We start from the raw sequence: 21,663 nt of genomic DNA, 5'->3' as shown, positions 1-21,663 counted from the left end.
TTAGCTTCTCTTTGCCTCAGTTCCCTGGTAAGTGAAGTTGTTCTTATAGGAAGTAGAGGAGGTTTCTGTGGGCCATACAAGCAAAGAAACTCATACATGAAGATAATTCCTGCCTGGACGGGAAGGAGCTTAGATTGGGGAGCCAGAATTTGGGAGTTTTGTGGCCCGGAGCTCAAATGGAAACATAGTTTCCAGGTCAGGCGGGAATACACAAGATCTGGAAACAGGAATGTCAGAAAACTGGTCTGAAACGTCAAGAATCCAGAGACAGAGAGCTCCCTAGAGCATTAGGAAACATTAGGTAGGACAGAGTAGTGTGTCTCTGAATCAGCAAAAGGACAAATGCCCATGGTCTCCACTCCTGTCACATTACCTTCCATCTCCAATCTGCACCTACAGCCTCATGGGGAGCTCCTTATGATCAGCTGACTGAGGAAGAGAAAGTTCATGTCTGGTTTACAGATGGTTCTGGATGATATGCAGGTACCACTTGAAAGTGGACAGCAGCAGCACTACAGCTCCTTGCTGAGACCTCCCTGAAAGATGGTGGTGAAGGGAGATCCTGCCAATGTGCAGAATTCAAACGATGTCCCTAGTTGTTTACTTTGCTTGGAAGGAGAAATGGCCAGATGTTCGATTGTATACTGATTCATGGGTTGTGGCCAACTGTTTGGCTGGATGGTCAGGGACTTTGAAAGAACATGATTAAAAAATTAGTCACAAGGAGGTATAGGGAAGAGGTATGTGGGTAGACCTCTCTGAAAGAGCCAAAGAAGTGAAGATATTTGTGTCCCATGTAAATGTTCATCAAAGGGTGACCTCGGCAAAGGAGGATTTTAACCATCAAATGGATAGGATGACACGTTCTGTGGAAACCAGTCATCCTCTTTCCCCATCCACTCCTGTCATTGCCCAATGGGCTCATGAATGAAGTGACCATGGTGGCAGGGATGCAGGTTACACAAGGGCTCAACAACATCGACCTCCACTCACCATGGCTGACTTGGCTGCAGCCACTGCTGAGTGCCCAATCTGGAGCAGCAGAGATCAACACTAAGTCCCTGATATGGCACCATTCCTCAACGTGATCATCCAGCAACCTGGTGACAGACTACTTTCATGATGGACAGGGCAGCATTTTGTTCTTACAGAAATAGACACTTAACTCGGTAAAGATTAGCTTTCTCTGCATGCAGTGCTTCTGCCAAAACTGCCATTCATGGACTTACAGAATGTCTTATCTACCATCATGGTATTCAACACAGCATTGCCTAGAATCAAGGAACTCCACAGCAATTGAAGTGCAGCAGTGGGCCCATGTTCATGGAATTCACTGGTCGTACCATGTTCCCCATCATCCTGAAGCAGCTGGATTGATAGAATGATGAGATGACCTTCTAAAGTCAAAGTTATGGCACCAGCTAGGTGGCAATACATTGCAGGGTTGGGGCAATGTTCTCCAGGAGGCTGTATATACTCTGAACCAGCTACCAATATATGGTGCCTTTTCTCCAGAAGCCAGGATTCATGGGTCCAGGAACCAAGGGGTGGAAATGGGAATGGCATCACTCACTATTACCCCTAGTAACCCACTCACAAAATTTTTGTTTCCTGTCCCTATGACCCTGCGCTCTGCGAGTCTAGGAGTCTTAGTTCCAAGGGGAGGGCTGCTCTCACCAGGAGGTACAACACTGGTCTCATTGAACTGGAAGTTAAGAATGCTGCCTGGCCACTTTGGGGTTCTTATTCCTCTGGACAACAGGCAAAGAAGGGAGTTACTGTATTGGCTGGTGTGATTGATCCTGATTACCAAGAGGAAATTGGATTGATATTACATAATGGAGGTAAAGAAGAGTATGCCTGGAATACAGGAGTTCCTGTATGATGTCTCTTAGTACTACCATGCTCTGTGATTAAAGTCAATGGAAAAACTAAAGCAAAGCAATTCTGACATGATACTAATGGTCCAGACCATTCAGGAATAAAGGTTTGGGTCACCCCACCAGGCAAAGAACCAGGACCAGCTGAAGTGCTTGCTGAGGGTAAAAGAATACGGAATGAGTGGTGGAAGAAGGCAGCTACAACCATGCGACCAGTTGCAGAAATGAGGACTGTAGGTTACATGTATTTCCTCCTTGTATGTGTGCATCAAATATTTTTGTTTTCTTCACTTATAAAATATAAGATGTATACAGGGCTAGTGGTTTTTGGTTGTACATGTGTTAGTTGTATCATGTTAGGCACAAGTATGACTTTATAATTGTCTTCATTTAGGGATTGTGTATGGTTTAGGGAGATGTGTATTGATGCCAAGTTGACAAGGGGTGAACTATGGTGGTTAATGTTTGTGTCAACTTAGCTTGGCCATGATTCTCAGTGATTTGATGGTTATGTAATGATGTTATCACCTCCATGATGCGATCTGATGAAATGTGATCACCACTATGATGAGATCTGCTATGGGCAACCAATCAGATGAAAAGCAGTTTCCTTGTGGGTATGACCTGTATCCAATATATGTGGACTTTCTTGTAAAACTGCCTGGCTTTTGCTTGCTCTAGATCCTGCAGTTGGCTCCTGTTTCTCTGACCCCCCGTTCTCGAGACTTGATCTAGCAGCTTACCTTGCTGATCTTGGGATTTGTCAGCCTCTGCAGTTTGTGAGCCAGTGGCCTACCATCTCACCTGCTGATCTTGTGTTTGTCAGCCCCTGCAGCTATGTGAGCCAGGAGAAACCTCCAGTCTGACCCACGGACTTGGGACTTTCCACCCTCTACAACCTTGTGAGCCATTTCCTTGACATAAATCTCTCTCTATATGGCACTAGTTTTTTTTTTTTTTTTTTTATCTATATGTATCTATGTATAAGCTTCACAGTTTTTGCTTCTCTGGATAATGCAGCCTAATAGCTTAGCTTAAAAGTGATTTATGAGAGGACATATGGTAGTGAAACTACAGATAGAAAAAAAAAAATTAAGAAAATCCTGAGCGGTACCAGACAAAAAGGAAAGGAGAGAAAATCACCTATAGAGCAATGAAGAATTGAAAGGGTCTCTGTCCTCATGGAACTCATATTCATACAGGTGGTAGAGGTTTAAATAAGTAAATAAAAGTTTTTAAAAGGTAGTTTAATAATGTAAAAGCGATACGTAGAAATAAAGCAAGGAATGGGAAATCACTGCGTTGATTATTTTAGATATGGCCAGAGAGGATACTCTTAATGTGAATCTACAATTGATCAGAAATCTCCAGATGGGAAGGAAACTGACAAAGAATTGGAAGGAGTCCCACAGGTTCTGAAGAAAGAATGAAAATACGCAAAGAGAGATCCTGCAGAGAGCAAGGCGAGAATGGAAAGATGGGGTAGCAGAGGCAGCAGCACTTAAAGAAGACTGGATCTTATTTTATTTGCAGTGAGAATTTGAATATATTAAGAGGGATATAATATAAACGGAATTACATTTTCAGAAGTTCATTCTTTCTGTTATCTGAAATGAATATAGTCAAATATTGAAACTGGATGCACTTTACTTTGGATTTCCATTTGTATTTTCTTGTCTTAAAGCCAAAGTTGAAGCATGTGTGCTAGGACTTTTCCAGTTTAAGTAAGAAAGTTAGTAACTCAAACTGGCTTAAGCTTAGAGGACATCTTTTTTCCTTTGGCCCCAACCAAACAAAAATTCCAACATTATCTAGTTTTTTGGTTTGTTTGATCCAGGGGATTCAAAGATGTCATTAAAGTTGTGTCCCACCATGTCAGACAAGCTCTCTGTGTGACATGTACAATGGTTCCAGGCAGTTTGAGACTCTGACCCTAACAGCATTTCAACATCAGCACAAAGACAGCTTCTTCCTCGGTAGAACTGGAAGGAATATTATTCTGTGTGAGGAGAACTCTCATTTGAGAACTTCCGTGTATACATGGGAAACCCTGGTGGCATAGTGGTTAAGAGGTCCGGCTGCTAACCAAAAGGCTGGCAGTTCAAAACCACCAGGCACTACTTGGAAACCCTATACTGCAATTCTCTGTCCTATAGGATTACTATGAGTCAGAATCAACTCGACAACAATAAGGTTTTTGGTTTATGAATATATAAGCCCTGGTGATGGTGCAGTGGTTAGTTGTCATTCAGTTGTTTCCAACTCTTGGCAACTCCATGTGTGCAAAGTATAGGATTACAAGGCTGTGAAGCAGATTTTTGTGTCACCTTTGGAGGGGCATCTGGGTGAGTTTGAACTGCCAAACTTTCAGTTAGTAGTAGAGCACTTAACCACTTGTGCTAACCAGGGAATATATCAAAAAAAAAAAAAAAAAAAAAACGAAAAAACTGCAGTTGAGTTGATTCCAATTCATAGCGACCCCACAGGGTTTCCAAGGCTGTAAATCTCTAAGGAAGCAGACTGCCACATCTTTCTCCCGCAGAGCTGCTGGTGGTTTCAAACAGTCCACATCTTTAACCCCGCACCACCAAGGCTCCTATAAATATAGTGGTGAAATATATATAACAAAATTCCACCCTTTTTGTAGGAACACTCAATGGCATTGATTACCTTCATATTGTACACCTATCACTACCATATGTTTCCAAATTTTTTCATCACCCCTTTTGATAATATTTCTATTCCTGAACCAATCCTTGTGTCCTGGGGATTTGGGCACTCTGATTCACGACATAAGACCACACTCCCACTCAGAATAGTTGGAGGAGAGTGAGGTTAGTCCACCCTAAACTCGAAGGAGGGCAGCTCTTACTAGAAGAAGATGGAGTGGTGTTGCCAGGAAAAAAAAATTAAAAAACAGCAACAGCAAAAGGTGAGATGGAGGTCAGCCCATTTCTTTAATTAGCTCTCATGGCTGTGTTGTTCAGTCCTCCTGACAGGACCCAGATAACAGTCAAAGGAAAACTAAAAAACAAAAAACCCACTGCCGTCGAGTCAATTCCAACTCACAGCAACCCTATAGGACAGAATAGAACTGCCCCACAGAGTTTCCAAAGAGCGCCTGGCAGATTTGAAGTGCTGACCTGTTGGTTAGCAGCCGTAGCACTTAACCACTACTCTACCAGGGTTTCCAAAGGAAAACTAGATAGTGAAAATTGATGTGATCTATTCTATTTCATTTCACTAGAAATTACCAATTAGCCTCATAAGGGAACTGATGAGATAGGTGGAGACTTGATACCCTAGAAGAGGTCCTCTCAATCCTCTGTAACAATAGCTGCGAGAAATAAAAGGGAGAAGTCAAGAGAGGCATCTCTAAGTGCCAACATCCAAAGGAAAAACCTCAATGAGAGTATTCCGTGGGGTAGCAGGAGAATTTTGCTTTTAATTTTTTCCCCCACCAGATCAACCTTCTCCTGCACAATAGCCCAAGTGTTTTTCTTTGGCCATTATCTAAACCCCGATTACTCCCCAGGGGCCAAGGGAGGAGGTAACATTGAATTTTACGTGCAGATTGAATGTGACACTGACAGTTCTGTAGAAAAACCCTTGTAGGTTACTACAATGAACATTTGAATTTCGATATTATTTCCCCAGCATAACAAAGAGTCATGAAATAGAGAACAATGAGTTATTAAACAGAGAAAAATATTTAAAAATTATTCATATTAAGGTCTCAGTAGCATTCTGGGTAAGAATTAAAAAGTTATGGAAATAAGGAAAATTAAGAAATGAAATTTAATTTTTCTTCTGCATAACTTCCAGTATGTCAGAGCTTTTAAAAACTTGTTGAGGCTGCACTATTTGTAATTGTTCTGGAATAAAGCAATGTCAAAGGAAGGTAAAATAGATTTTTTTTAAGAAGCTAATACTGGCTATGTCAAAAAGACATAATTTTTAAAGCTTTAGAGTAAATTGTTAGTGTTTTAGGTATAACTGAATTAGATTACAGTTGAATTCAGAGCTAATCATTTTTTCTAGAAAATGAAAATATTGTAGAATAATACAAATAATCTACCCCATACTTTTTATCAGAGAATTTAAAATGCATTCATCATTATTTTATTTTTATAGAAGTTTTGCTTTACAAATTTGCAGGCACTTTTAAGGTAGCTCTCTGAGCATATGAACTTACTCCCCTGCTTCCTAACTTTCATTGTATAGTAGCCAAGACAACAAAGTAAATTAGACAAAGTCTTCCTCAAGACCAGAAATGGGGAAAGGACCCTGACAACACCAGGAGAGCAGTCTTGTTACTTGGAGAAGTGGATTGTGCCCCACCTAAATGATGAAATGCAATAATTAGCACAGAAAAGACTTTCTAAGTGAGAAATTTCCCCAAACAGCTATCTTCATCAGCATTCGTAGCCTCACTTTTGACAATTAAAACCCACCTCATCTATTTCCAATGCTCTCTCCCCTTAAAATCAGAGGACGTAGCAATATTCTTACCTTACCTTTGTCCCCAAATCAAAGTTTTTGACAGTGATCATCTAATATGAAATAGAAGCTGTCTCTTAAATCTGGGCGTGCAGATGCACAGACATCCTTTGTAAGTGCAAATAAGATGTATAGAATACACCAGTAGATGCAGTAATTCAAACAAGGAGACCACTTGCAGGTAAATTAGCAAGCTCCTCTCCCCTCCACCTGAGTAAGCCTGTTATAAAATGCAGTAAAAAAAAAAAAAATGAAATGAGAACTTTGTATTTTCAGGAAAGCATTATTTCGGGAAAATATATACACCATTTAAAAAGCAAAAGTAATAAACCCAATGGGCAGCATGTTTACTACCTGAGGAAACCAGAGGAATGAGTTAGAGAATTAGTAATATTAAGTGCTGGAATACAACCAGAATGCTCCTTAGAAGCAAAGATGGAGAGACTGCGTATTACATACTTCGGACACATTGTCAGGAGGGATCAGTCCCTGGAGAAGGACATCATGCTTGGTAAAGTACACGGTCAGCGGAAAAGAGGAAGACCCTCAACGAGGTGGATTGACACAGTGGCTGCAACAATGAGCTCAAGCGTAACAACGACTGTAAGGATAGTGCAGGACTGGACCGTGTTTCCTTCTGTTGTGCATACAGTCGCTATGAGTCAGAGCCAACTCGCCGGCACCTAACAACAACAACAAATGTTGGAAAAGATAATTCTCATACAGTGCTGAGAAGAATCTTAACTAGCACAATCACTTTGAAAAGCTGTTTGCCAAAAAGAATATATATATATAAATACCATAATATTTATACCTTAAAATCTAACACTTCCACTCTTAGGTGTAATTCTTACCAGCTTTGGGTACCCAGAAACAAGGATTTCAGTGCAATTAGTTTATTTAGATGGGGTTCCTGGGTGGTGTAAACAGTCAATGTGTCTGGCTGCTAATCAAAAGGTTGGAGGCTCACGGCCACCCAGAGGCACCTCTGAAGAAAGGCTTGGTGATCTACTTTAGAAAAATTAACCATTGAAAACCCTGTGCAGGACAGTTCTACTCTGATACCCAAGAGATCACCTTGAGCTGGAGTCGAGCCGACAGGAATTTATTAACTGGCGAGCTTGTTTATGTGGTGCTGTATCTTTAAGGAAATAACATTTCATGTTTTTTGCCAACTGTGCAACGACCCATGTGTTATTTTTGTAAACGTTATGCCAATTTTTTTCCATGTTGCTGACTTCAATTTCTGTTTCTGATCACATGGAAACTTCACTCAATGTAGGTATTTGTTTTATATTACAAATAAGCAGGAGATTAAAGAAAATGAACAGAACAATATGACTTACCTGTAGTATTGCAGGATGAATGAATGAAGCCGAAATTCACTTCTGGAAATGTCAGGAGACATGTGGGGTATATTCATGGTTTCGCTATGCCTGAACCGTTTTTACTTAATTTCATCATTTCAGCACATTATATGTGTAGGCGCATTATTTGCAAAAAAAAAAAAAAAGTTCTAGTAAACACGAGTAAGGCAGTGTGGAAATGAGACAGGGAAGGAAGCTGATAAAGGCTGAATTATCAACAAGTCACCACCGTGGAAAACTGGAGCTCAATCTCACCGAGGAACTGTAGGAGGCAGCATAGAACAGAACATCAGAATTATTCTAATCAAGGCTAAGTAATCCAAGGTATTTGTCTCCTGACTCTTTGTCCATCATTGGCTGAGGGCTACTTCTGGGAGCATTTCAGATTAAGACGAACTAGGAAGAAAGGCCTGGCAATCTACCTTTGAAAATCACCCGGTAAAAATCTTGTGGCTCCAGCAATCTGAGCCACAGTAGATCATGGGGATGGTACAGGGCCAGGCAGCATTACATTCTATTGTGCATAGAGTGGGCATGAGTCGGGGCTGACTCAACAGCAGCTAAAAACAACAACTCTTGCGCACTTCCAGCTTTTCCCGTGTGATGGCTCACCACACACCCATAGAGAAAAACAGTCCTCAGGCCCTAGGCAACAAGCAGGTGTTCACAGTGAGCACCCTTCAGCACATGGAAGGAGGGTTAAAGGAATAAAGGTAGGGAGGGCACTGACAGTATCTGTTATGGTACCTAATGAAAGCAGGCCATGTCCACAAGGAAATATATTCAAATATGTTCAATATTTAATGCTTAAGATTTAATTATTTGCAATAAAGGAAATGGAAACAACTGAATGCCCATCGTGAAAATGAATGAAAATACTGTTTTTTGTGTTATGACATAAGGAATAAACTAAATTTCTATATATCAACATTTGCTAAATCCTAAAATCAGTCAAAAATACTAAAGACAAAAAGACGGAAGCAATCAAGGTGCCCATCAACAGATGAATGGGTACATAAATTATGGTATATTCACACAATGGAATACTACGCATCCATAAAGAACAGTGAGGAATCTGTGAAACATTTCATAACATGGAGGAACCTGAAAGGCATTATGCTGAGCGAAATTAGTCAGAGGCCAAAGGACAAATATTGTATAAGACCACTTTTATAAGAACTTGAGAAATAGTTTAATCTTTTGTGGTTACGAGAGGAGGGAGGGGGAGGGAGGGTGGGAAAGGGGCACTCACTAATTGGATAGTAGATAAGAACAACTTTAGGTGAAGGGAAAGACAGCACACAATACAGGGGAGGTCAGCACAATTGGACTAAACCAAAAGCAAAGAAGTTTCCTGAATAAAATGAATGTTTCGAAGGGCAGCGTAGCAGGGGCAGGGGTCTGGGGACCATGGTTTCAGGGGACATCTAAGTCAATTGGCAGAATAAAATCTATTAAGAAAACATTCTGCATCCCACTTTGAAGAGTGGCATCTGGGGTCTTAAACGCTAGCAAGCACCCATCTAATATGCATCAGTTGGTCTCAAGCCACCTGGATGAAAGGAGAATGAAGAACACCAAGGACACAAGGCGATTATGGGCCCAAGAGACAGAAAGGGCCACATGAACCAGAGACTACATCATCCTGAGACCAGAAGAACTAGACGGTGCCTGGCTACAACTGATGACTGCCCTGACAGGGAACACAACAGAGAACCCCTGAGGGAGCAGGAGAGCAGTAGGATGCAGACCCCAAATTCTCATAAAAAGACCAGATTAATGGTCTGACAGAGACTAGAAGGACCCCAGTGGCCATGGCCCCCAGACCTTCTGTTGGCCCAGGACAGGAACCATTTCCGATGCCAACTCTTCAGACAGGGATTGGACTGGACAATGTGTTGGAGAGGGATGCTGGTGAGGAGTGAGCTTCTTGGATCAGGTGGACACTTGAGACTATGATGGCATTTCCTGCCTGGAGGGGAGATGACAGGGTAGAGGGGGTTAGAAGCTGGTGAAATGAACACAAAAAGAGAGAGTGGAGGGAGAGAGCGGGCTGTTTCATTGCGGGGAGAGTAATTGGGAGTATGTAGAAAGGTGTATATAAGTTTTTGTGTTAGAGACTGACTTGATTTATAAACTTTCACTTAAAGCACAATAAAAATTATAAAAAAGCTAAAGAATAATATATGCATATATTATAGCCTTTATATAAATTTAATGATATACAAATAAATAATGCATATTTATTTAATAATAACATTTTTTATTATAAAAAGTCCATCAAAAAAGTTATGTGTGTAAAAAGAAATAAAAAGACCTGGAAGGATACACACAAAATTTATGTTTTTTACTCTTAAAATAGAAATAGGATTAGGAATAAAGAACAAAATGAACTTTACATTTATCCATAATATTTTTCTTTTATTAAAAAATAAAAATATGACTGGAATTCAATATTTTAAAGTATCAATACTTGGACATTGGAATACAGTTCTTTGTAAAAATTTTTTTCATTTTCTCTGTCTTAGTTATCTAGTGTTGTCATAACGGAAATACCACAAGTAGATGGCTTTAACAAACAGAAATTTATTCTCTTTAGTTTAGGTGGCTAGAAGTCCAAATTTAGGGACCAGCTCTAGGGAAAGCCTTTCTCTCTGCATAGGCTGTGGGGAAAGGCCCTTGTCTTCTTTTCACATCTCTGGGCCCAGTGTTCCTTGGAGATCTCCTTTTGTTGTGGCAGTCTTTCCCCGGGTCTAGGAGGTTCTTGGGGCAGGGACCCTGGGTCCAAAAGATGTGCTACACTCCTGGCACTTCTTTCTTGGAGGTAATAAGGTCTCCATGTCTCTCTCCTTGAGTCTCTCAAAAGAGATTGACTCAAGGTGCAACCTAATCCTGTAGATTGTGTCCTGCCTCATTACCATGTTGTTGTTATTGTTGTTAGGTGCCATCGAGTCAGTTCTGATTCATAGCGACCGTATGTACCACAGAAGGAAACACTGCCCGATCCTGCACCATGCTCACGATCATTGTTGTGCTTGAGCCCGTTGTTGCAGCCACTGTGTCAGTCCACCTCGTTGAGGGTCTTCCTCTTTTCCACTGACCCTGTACTTTACCAAACGTAATGTCCTTCTCCAGTGACTCATCCCTCCTGACAACATGTCCAAAGTATGTAAGATGCAGTTTTGTCATTCTTGCTTCTAAGGAGCATTCTAGTTGTACTTCTTCCAAGACAGATTTGTTAGTTCTTTTGGCAGTCCGTGGTATATTCAATATTCTTCACCAACACAATTCAAAGGTCTCAATTCTTCTTCGGTCTTCCTTATTCATTGTCCAGCTTTCACATGTATACGATGTGATTGAAAATGCCATGGCTTGGGTCAGTTGAACCTTAGTCTTCAAGGTGACATCTTTGCTTTTCAACCTCATTACCATAAGTGCCTCTGATCCTGCCTCATTAATATCATAAAGGTTAAGGCTTACAGCACACAGGATAATTACATCAAATCATAAAATAGAGAACAACCACACAATACTGGGAGTCATAGCCTAGCCAAGTTGACACACATTTTTTTGGAGGGGGCACAATTCAATTCACAACATTCTCAAAACAAACAAACAAAAAACACAGGGAAAGGAAGATGGAGAGAGTAACAAAAAAAAATATTAAAAGGAATTAATACTGAGCTAAAAATGCATTAAAAATTTAGATATAAAATGTTATATGCAATAACAACTGGTGAAATATTTGAATTTTACGTATAAGAAAAAAAAAGTTTGGCTTTATTACTGATTTTAATTGTTCAAGTCCCTATTCAGCCTCCCTTGCCAAGACCCTGTAGTTACATGGCCTGTTCTTTCTAATGTGGACTAGCTTCTGGAGCCATAGTTAGATTTGTCAAATCTGAGTAACTCTGATGAGATTCTCAGAGAGAGAAAGAGAGATCTTGGCTTCTGTACACATTCAGTTTCTGGTTCCATTCTCTATAACTTATTTCCAATCATTGAGCTAGATCTATTGGATATTTGTGCATTGTTATATTTCCAGTAAGTTCTTTCTCTCTGTTTTTCTCTGTTCCTATGTAAACTAATTTTTTTTTATGTAAACTAATTAGTGTGGATTTTTTTTTTGTGTGTGTTGTAGGCGAAAATTTACAGCACAAATTAGTTTCTCATTAGAAAAATTTTATACACAAGTTATTTTGTGGCATTAGTTGCGACCCCTGCGAAGTGTCAGCACTCTCTGCCTTTCCCTTTCCACCCTGGGTTTTCAGTGTCCATTTGTCCAGGTTTCCTGTCCCTTCCTGCATTCTTGTCTTTGCTTTTGGGCAATTGTTGCCCATTTGTTCTTGTATACTTAATTGAACTAAGAAGCAGGTTACTCACATGTGTTATTGTTTGTTTTATAAGTCTGTCTAATCTTTGGCTGAATGGTGGACTTTGGGTGTGGCTTCAGTTCTGAGTTAGCAGGTGGTCTGGGGGACATAGTCTCGGGGGTTCCTCCAGTCACCATCAGGCAAGTAAGTCTGGTCTTTTACTTTTTTTGTGAATTTGAATTTTGTTCTACATTTTTCTCCCACTCTGCCTGGGACTGTATACTGTTATTGCTGTGTCTTAGTCATCTAGTGCTGCTATAACAGAAATACCACAGGTGGATGCCTTTAACAAAGAGAAATTTATTCTCTCACAGTCTAGTAGGATACAAGTCCAAATTCAGGGTGCCAGCTCCAGGGCAAGGCTTTCTCTCCGTCAGCTTTGGAGGAAGGCCCCTGTCATCAGTCTTCCTTTGGTCTGGGAGCATTTCAGTGTAGGAATCTCAGGTCCAAAGGACACACTCTGTTCCCAGTGCTGCTTTCTGGGTAGTATGAGGTCATCATGTCTCTCTGCTCACAGAAATACAAAAGAGATTGGCTTAAGACACTGTCTAGTCTTGTAGATCTCATGAATATAACTGCCGCTAATCCACCATATTACATCATAGTGATAGGATTTAGAACATATAGAGAAATCACATCAAATGATAAAATGGTAGACAATCATTTAATACTGGGAATCATGACCTAGCCAAATTGACAGATATTTTGGGGAGGGTCACAATTCAGTCCATGACACCCTGTTAGAGCAGTCAGTGGTGGTGGCTGGGCACTACCTAGTTCTTCTGGACTCAGGCTGGTGGAGGCTCTGGTTCATATTGTCCATTAGTTCTTTGGACTAATATTTTCCTTGAGTCTTTGGTTTCTTTCATTCTTCTTTGCTCTGAAAGTGTTGGGACCAATGGATTTATTTTAGATGGACTCTCATAAGCTTTTAACGCCTCAGATGTTACTCACCAAAGTAGAATGTAGAACAAGACTATGTTATACTATGTTAATTAGTATGCTCCAAGATCATATTCTCCAGCCCTCAGGCCCAGTAACTCAGTCCCTCAAGGTGTTTTGATGTGTCTAGGAAGTTTCTACAACTTTGCCTTGGTCAAGTTGTGCTGACTTCCCCTATGTTGTGTGTATATTTTCCTTCCCCAAAGTTAACACTTGTCTACTATCTCATTAGTGATTACCCCTCCACATCCCTCTCCTCCCTCATAACCATCAAAGATTGTTTGTTTTTTTTTTCCCTGTATGTAAACCTTTTCTTGGGTTTTTATAATAGTGGTCTCATATGATAATTGTCTTTTTGTGATTGACTTATTTCACTCAGCATAATGCTATCCAGATTCATTCATGTTGTGAGATGTTTCTAGAATTCATCATTGATCTTTATTGTTGAGTAGTATCCCATTGTGTGTATGTACCATAATTTGTTTATTCACCTGTTAATGGGCTCTTAGGTTGTTTCCATCTTTATGCTATTGTAAATAATGCTGCAATGAATATGGGTGTGTATTCATGTGACTGCTCTTATTTCTCTAGGATATATTCCTAGGAGTGCAATTGCTGGATTGTGTGGATTTCTATTTCTAGCTTTTTAAGGAGGTGTCATATTGTTTTCTATAAATGTTGTACCATTTTACATTTCCACCAGCAGGGCATAAGAGCTCCAATCTCCCCACAAGCTCTCCAACAGTTGTTATTTTCCTGTTTTTTTGTTTGTTTTGTTTTGATTAGTGTCAGTAATGTTGAGGTGAGATGGCATCTCATTGTAGTTTTGATTTTCATTTCTAAAATGGCTAATAATCATCAGCATTTCCTCATGTCTGTTAGATGTCTGAATGTTTTCTGTGGTGAAGTGTCTTTTCATATCCTTTGCCCATTTTTTAATTGGATTATTTGTCTTTTTGTTGTGTAAGTGTTGAAGTACTCTGTAGATTCTAGAGATCAGGCCCTTATCAGATATGTCGTAGCCGAATTTTTTTCCCTAATTTTTAGGTTCTCCTTTTACTATTTTGCTGATGTCTTTTGATGAGCATAAGCCTTTAATTTTTAGGAGCTCCCAGTTATCTAGTTTACCTTCTGCTGTTTGTGCATTTTTAATTTTGGTTTGTGTTATATGTGTGCCATGTATTAGGGCACCTAGCATAATCTCTATTTTTCCTCCAATGATATTTATTGTTTTAGGTTTTGTATTTAGGTCTTTAATGCATTTTGAGCTAGTTTTTGTGTGTACCGTTAGGTATGAGTCCTGTTTCAATTTTTTACAAATGGACATCTAGTTTTGGAAGCACAATTTGTTAAACTGACTTTCTTTTCCCCATTTAATTGCCTTTGGTCCTTTGTCAAAGATGAGGTGACCACAATACTGGGGAAGCCAGCACAACCTGTACAAGGAGAGCTCATGGAAGCTCCATAGACACATGCAAACTCCCTGAGGGACTGAATTGCTGGGCTGAGGGCTGTGGGGACCATGGTCTTGGGGAACATCTAACTTAATTGTCATAACATAGTTTATAAAGAAAATGTTCTACATTCTACTTTGGTGAGTATTATCTGGGATCTTAAAAGCCTGTGAGCGGCCATCTAGGATACTCCACTGCTCTCACCCCTTCAGAAGCAAGGAATAATGAAGAAAACTAAAGATACAAGGGAAAGGGTAGCCCAAAGGACTAATGGACCACATCTACCACTGCTTCCACCAGACCAAGTCCAATACAACTAGATGGTGCCTGGCTACCACCACTGACTGTTCTGACAGAGATCACAATAGAGGGTCCCAGACAGAGCTGGAGAAAAATGTAGAACAAAATTCTAACTCAAAAAGAAAGGCCAGACTTGCTGGCCTGACAGAGACTGGAGAAACCCTGAGAATATGGCCCCAGACACCCTCTCAGCTCAGTAATGAAGTCACTCCTGAGGTTCAGGTTTCAGCCAAAGAGTAGACAGGCCCATAAAACAAAATGAGACTAAAGGGGCACACCAGCCCTGGGGCAAGGACTAGAAGTCAGGAGGGGACAGGAAAGCTGGTAATGGGGAACTCAAGGTTGAGAGGGAGAGTGTTGATATGTCATGGGATTGTTAACCAATGTCATAAAACAATATGTGTACAAACTATTTAATGAGAAACTAGTTTGTTTTGTAAACCTTCATCTAAAGTACAATAAGACAACCAAAAAGATCAGGTGACTGTAGGTGAATGGATTTACATCTGGGTTCTCTATTCTGTTCCACTGGTCTTTGTGTCTGTTGTTGTGCCAGTATCAGGCTGTTTTGACTACCGCGGCTGTATAGTAGGTTCTGAGATCAGGCAAAGTGAGACCTCCTACTTTGTTCTTTTTTTCAATAGTGCTTTGCTTCCCCACGCATCTGTCAGTTTGTGGTGGCTTGTATGTTGCTGTGATGTAGAAGCTAGGCCACTGGTATTCAAATTCCAGTAGGGTCACGCATGGTGGACAGGGTTCAGCTGAACTTCCAGACTAAGACAGACTAGGAAGGACCTGGTGGTCTACTTCTGAAAAAATGTTAGCCAGTGAAAATCTTATGAATAGCAGCAGAACATTGTCTGATATAGTGCCAGAAGATGAGTTCCTCAGGACAGAAAAGACTCAAAATATGACTAGGGAAGAGTTGTTTCCTCAAAGAATCAACCTTAATAACATGGATGAAGTCAAGCTTTCTGGCCTTTCATTTGCTGATGTGACATGACTCAAAGTGAGAAGAAACAGCTGCAAACACCCTTTAATAATAAGAGTGTGGAATGTATGAATTATGAATGTAGGAAAATTGGAAGTTGCCAAAATGGACATGGAATGAATTAACATTGATATCCTAGGCATTAGTGAACTGAAATGGACTGCTATTGGCCATAAAGAATAGGACAAAAATAGGGTCTACTATACCTGGAATGACATATTGAAGAGGAATGGCATCACATTCACCATCAAAAAGAACTTCTCAAGATCTATCCCGACGTACATAGGCATACAAGGAAGACCAGTTAATATGACCATTATTCAAATTTATACAACCACCACTAAGGCCAAAGATGAAGAAATTGCAGATTTTACCAACTTCTGCAGGCTGACGTTGATCAGACATGCAATCAAGATGCATTGTTAATTACTGGGAATCGGAATATGACAGTTGGAAACAAAGAAGTATTTAGAAAACATATTTAGTATTTGGTGATAGAAACGATGCCAGAGATCAATTTCTAAGACCAACCACTTCTTCATTGCAAATATGTTATTTCAACAACATAAACAATAACTATTCATGTGTACCTTGCTGGATGGAATACACAGGAATCAAATTGACTGATCTGTGGAAAGAGATGATGGAAAAGCTCAATATCATCAGTCAAAACAAGACCAGGGGCTGACTGCGGAATGGACCATCAATTGCTATTATGCACTTTCAAGCTGGAGCTGAAGAAAATTAGAACAAGCCCACTAGAGCCAAAATACAACTTTGGGTATATGCCACGTGAATTTAGAGACCATCTCAGGAATAAATTTGATGTGTTGAACGCTAATGTCCAAAGACCAGAGGAGCTGTGGAATAACATCTAGGAGAACATATACAAAGAAAGCAGGAGGTCATTGAAAAGACAGGAGAGAAAGAAAAGACCAAAATGGTTGTTAAAAGAGACTATGAAACTTGCTGTTCTAACAACTGCCTATTGGTCTATGTACTGGTTCCTCATAAGCACAATTAAATATTCTGGAATTCCCGGTCTTCATAACATTATCCATAAATTGTTATGATCCACACAGTTGAATGCCTTTGTATAGTCAATAAAACACAGGTAAATATCTTTCTGAATGTTGAGTAGCTAAAGCAAATAGAAGAATGGATGAAGTAAAAGAGCTGAACAAATGACTTCCAATGGTGGCTGGAGAAGACAAAGTAAAGGATTGAAATAACATGTGCAATGACCTGGACTTAGAAAACCAAAAGGGAAGGACATGCTCGGCATTTCTCAAGCTGAATGAACTGAAGGAAAAATTCAAGCCTTAAGATGCAATATTGAAGGGTTCTATAGGTAAAATATTGAAAGACACAGGAAGTATCAAAAGAAGATAGAAGGAATACACACAGTAACCATACCAAAAAGAATTTGTTGGCATTCAACCATTCCAGGCAATAGCATATAATCAAGAATCTATGGTACTAAAGGAAAAAGTCCAAGCTGCACTGAAGACACTGGTGAAAAACAAGGCTCCAGAAATTGACAGAATACCAATAGAGATATTTCAACAAATGAATGCAGAACTGGAAGGGTTCACTCATCTATGTGAAGAAATTTGGAAGAAGGTACCTGGCCAGCTTACTGGAAAAGACCCATATTTATGCCTATTCCAAAGAAAGGTGATCCAACTGAATGTGGAAGTTATCACACACAAGTAAAATTTTAATGAAGGTCATTCAAAAGTGGTTGTAGCTGTGCACCCAGAAAAAACTGCAAGAAATTCAAGCTGGATTCAGAAGAGGACGTTGAACCAGGGATATCATTGCTGATGCCAGATGGATCTTGGCTGAAGCAGAGAATGCCAGAAAGATATTTACCTGTATTTTATTGACTATGCAAAGGCATTCAACTGCATGGATCATAACAATTTATGGATAATGTTATGAAGACTGGGAATTCCAGAATACTTAATTGTGCTTATGAGGAACCTGTACATAGACCAATAGGCAGTTGTTAGAACAGAACAATGGGATAATATGTGGTATAATGTCAACAAATGTGTGTGCCAGGGTTGTATCCTTTCACCATACTTATTCCGTCTGTATGCTAAGCAAATAATCTGAGAAGCTGGACTCCATGAAGAATGTGGCATCAGGATTGGAGCAAGACTCATTAACAAACTAGGATATGTAGATAACACAACACTGCTTGCTGAAATTAACTTGAAGCATTTACTGATAAAGATCAAAGACCACAGACTTCAGTATGGATTGCACCTCAACATAAAGAAAACAGTAATCCTCACAACTGGGTCAATAAGCAACATCATGATAAACAGAGAAAAGATTGAAGTTGTCGTGGATTTCATTTTACTTGTATCCACAATTGACATCCATGGAAGCATCAGTCAAGAAATCAAACAAGGCATTGCATTGCGCCAATTTACTGTAGAAGACCCCTTTAAAGTGTTAAAAAGCAAAGATGTCGTTTTAGGGACTATGGTGTGCCTAACCCAAGACATTGTGTTTTCAATCACCTAATATACACGTGAAAGCTGGAAGACGAATAAGAAAGACCAAAAAAAAAAAATTGATGTCTTTGAATTACAGTGTTTTAAATGTATAGGGTCACATCATCTGTGAATAGGGGTGGTTTTACTTCTTCCTTTCCAATTTGGATCCCCTTTATTTCTTTTTCTTGCCTTATTGCTGTAGCTAGAACTTCCAGTGCAATGTTAAATAGAAGCAGTGATAAAGGCCATCCTTGTTTTGTACCTGTTCTCAGGGGGGATTCTTTCAGTCTCTCTATTTTGAGAATGATGTTGGCTGTTGGCTTTGTAAAGAATACCTTTGTTATGCTGAGGAATTTCCTTCTATTCCTATTTTATTTAGAGTTTTATCAGGAATGGGTGCTGTAATTTATCAAATGTGGTTTCTGTGTTCATTGAGATGATCCTCTGATTCTTTTATTTTGTTTATGTGGTGGATTACATTGATTGATTTTCTCATGTTGAACCATCCTTGCATACCTAGTATGAATCCCCCTTGGTCGAGGATTTTTTTTTTTTTAATATAATGTTGAGTTCTGTTGGTCAGAATTTTGCTGCAAATTTTTGCCTTTATATTCACGAGTGATTGTAATTTTCTTTTATTTCCAATGTCTTTGCCTGGCTTTGGTATCAGGGTTGTGCTGGCATCATAGAATGAACTTGGGTGTATTCCTTCCTTTTCTATGCTCTTACATAGTTTGAGTAGTGCTGGTGTAAACTCTTCCGTGAATGTTTAGTAAAATTCTCCTGTGAAGTTGTCCAGGACAGGGTTTTTAGTTGTTAGGAGTTTTTTTTTTTTACACCTTCAATCTTTCCTCTTGTTATGGGTATGTTCAGATTTTCTACCTCAGTTTGTATTAATTTAGGTAGGTTGTGTGCTTTTAGAGTTTTGTCCATTTCCTGTAGGTTCTCAAGTTTATTATAGCACAATTTTTCATAGTATTCCATTATGATCCCTTTTATTTAAGTTGGGCCTGCTGTAATGTCCCCCATCTCATTTCTTATTTGGGTTATTCGCTTCTTCTTCTTCTTTTTTTTTTTTTTTTTTGTCATTTCAGCCCATGGTTTGTTGAGTTTGTTGACTTTTTTCAAAGGACCAACTTTTGTCTTGTTGATTCTTTTTATTGTTTTGTTGTCCTCTATTTTATTTGTTTCTGTTCAAATCTTTATTATTTCATTTTTTCTGGTGGCTGTTGACTTCTTTTGCTGTTCTCTTTGTATTTGTTTGAGCTGCCAAGCAAATATTTGATTTTGGCCCATTCTTATTTTTTTGATGCATGGGTTTATTGCTATAAATTGACTTTTTTTTTTTTTTTTTTTTTTGCTCTGTCTCAAAGCTTTTTGTATGATGGTTTTTTGTTCTCATTTAAGTCTAGGAATTTTTTTTTTTTTAATTCTGTCTTTGATTTCTTCTATTACCAAGTTGATCTTAAGCCAAAAAAAAAAAAAAAAAAACTTGTTGCCATCGAGTCAATTCTGACTCATAGCAACCCTATAGGACAGAGTAGAACTGCCCCATAGGGTTTCCAAGAAGAACCTGGTGGATTTGGACTGCCTACCTTTTTTGTTAGCAGCCTTGGCTCTTAACCACTACACCACCAGGGTTTCCAGTTGTTCTTAAGCAGAGTATTATTCAGGTTCCATGTATCTGTTTTTTTTTTTTTTTTTTTCATTGCTCTTTCTGCTATTGATTTCTACTTTTATGGCATTGTGATAGAGAAAATGCTTTGTATTTTTTCAGTGTTTTAGATTTTATTGAGGGCTGCTTTGTGGCCTAAAATCTGGTCTATTCTGAAGAATGTTCCATGTGCATAGGTAATGAATGTATACTTTGCTGCTGTTGGGTGGAGTGTTCTATGTAAGTCTACGAGGTTAATTTGGTTGACTGTGGCCTGTAGATCGTCTGTGTCTTTGCTGAGTTTCTTCCTAGATGTTTTGTTGTTTATCTAGAGTGGTGTTGAAGTTTCCTACTATTATTGTAGAACTGTCAATTTCTCTTTTCAGTGCTGTTAGAGTTTGTTTTATGTATTTTGGAGTCCCTTCATTGGGTGCGTAGATATTTATTAAGGTTATGTGCTCTTGGTGGACTATCCCTTTAATCATTTATGTAATGTTCTTCCTTGTCTTTTTTTATTGATTTTGCCTTGAAGTGTATTTTATCTGAGATTAGTATTGCCATTTCTGTCCTTTTTTTGGATACTGTTCTCTTGATATATTTTTTCCTTCCTTCAATTTTTAATATATTTTTGTCTTTGTGTCTAGGATGTGTCTCTTGTAGACACCGTATTAATGGGTCCTGCTTTTTTCATTCATTCTGCTACTCTCTGTTTACATGTGCATTTAATCCAATTACATTTAGTGTAACTATAGAGAGGTATGAGTTTATAGCTGTTATATTGATGTGCATGTGTTTTTTATTTTTTTGTAGTGCTGATGTTTTATTTGTCCCTCTTACTTTCTTGTGCTGAATTTCTTTTGTTTGTGGATTGTCTTTGTTTTCATTATTATAGATTTTGTGTTTACTGAAACTTTATATTTTTTCTTGTTTTTAATTCTGATAAGGAGGTTTGTTAACTTTCTTTGTGGTTCCTTGAAATTTACCCTTATCATCCTAAGTTTGACCCAATCTTTTATTACTTCCTATCTCCTTGACTTCCTCTCCATTTGACAGTTTTATACCTACACCATTTATTCTCCCTTTTATTGTTTTGATGTTGTAGTCATTTATAGATTGACATCTCTCTTTCCCATTTGAAGTCTTTTGTGTTTGTTTTATTATTGAGGGTTCTTTACCTAGGTTGGCATCTGGTTGTTGCTCCCCTGTGTTCTGGACTACAGTTGTCTGTTGTTGCTGGTTCTCTCACTGAAGGACTGACTTTAATACTTCTTGTAAGTTTTGTTCGGTTTTTACAAATTCCCTTAATTTCTGTTTATTTTGAAATGTCCTAATTCCACCATTGCATTTCAGAGAGAGTTTTGCAGGTTATATTATTCTTGGTTGACAGTTGTTTTTTTCTTCTTCAAAGTTTTGTGTATATTATCCCACTGCCTTCTCACCTGTGTACTTTCTGCCAAGTAATCCGAGCCTAGGCTTGTTTCTTCTTTGTATGTGAGTTTTCATTTTTCTTGAGCTACTCTTAGGATTCTTTCTTTGTTTTCAGTTTTGGTGAGTGGTATTACAATATGTCTTGTTTACTTTCTTTTGCAGTCTATCCTATATGGGGTTTGTTGAATATCTTGGATTGTCAGCTTTTCATCTTTCACAATATTATATTTTTCTCTGTGTTTTCCTTTTTCTCTCCCTGTTCTG

This window comes from Elephas maximus, chromosome 8 (genome assembly GCF_024166365.1).
Source record: "Elephas maximus indicus isolate mEleMax1 chromosome 8, mEleMax1 primary haplotype, whole genome shotgun sequence".
Taxonomy (NCBI): domain Eukaryota; kingdom Metazoa; phylum Chordata; class Mammalia; order Proboscidea; family Elephantidae; genus Elephas; species Elephas maximus.
The sequence above is the reverse complement of the archived record's forward strand: the minus strand, read 5'-3'. Positions refer to the sequence as shown.